The sequence below is a fragment of the Dama dama genome, chromosome 20, assembly GCF_033118175.1.
Source record: "Dama dama isolate Ldn47 chromosome 20, ASM3311817v1, whole genome shotgun sequence".
Classification (NCBI taxonomy): Eukaryota; Metazoa; Chordata; class Mammalia; order Artiodactyla; family Cervidae; genus Dama; species Dama dama.
In genome coordinates, this window is record NC_083700.1 from 56,720,313 (window position 1) to 56,720,930 (window position 618).

The 618-nt window shown below is 40.5% G+C and overlaps 1 non-coding gene across 1 annotated transcript; it reads left to right on the forward strand.

Moving 5' to 3' along the window:
* Positions 1-201: 201 nt before the first annotated feature.
* TRNAV-CAC (transfer RNA valine (anticodon CAC)) lies at positions 202-274 on the forward strand. Its single transcript has one exon. It is a non-coding gene; the product is annotated as a tRNA-Val (tRNA).
* The last annotated feature ends 344 nt before the right edge of the window (positions 275-618 follow it).

Sequence of the window (618 nt, forward strand, 5' to 3'; positions counted from 1 at the left end):
AACAGACAAATGCTTAAAGCATTTTCATCCACTGTCAGAGAGCATCTATTTTAAGGGTGAGTTGGAGCTGAGAGGCAATCAGTTTATAGGGGCACAGACTCCAGGCTCCTTGCTACTTTGTTTAATAAAGACCTTTCTTTCCATCTCCAGTAAAGATGAATGAGATTGATTAGGAAAATAGATCTGGCAAGGAAAGGATCTTCCCTGGTGGTCCAGTGGTTAAGATACTGCACTCACAATGCAGGGGGCCCAGGTTTGATCCCTTGTCAGGGAACCAGATCCCACATGCTGCAGCTAAGGATTTGTGTGCCACAACTAAAGATCCTGCATGCTGCAATGAAGGTTGAAGATCCCTTGTCCCACAACTGAGACCCAGAGCAGCCAAATAAATATCTTAAAAAAAAAAAAAAAAAAAAAGAATGAGATTGAATTGAGGAAGCTGAGAGATCACAAATTTTTAGCAGTTCCACTTTGCAGAGTGGTTTGCTTTTTCAGCAGTTTTAAGATACTTAAAAGTATATGATACTCCAGTATAAGATAGAGAATATAGGTAAAGTACTGATCTGGATTTGGGTTTTTCAGGTTGGGGTAATAAGGGAGATAGTGAGCTGTGTACCA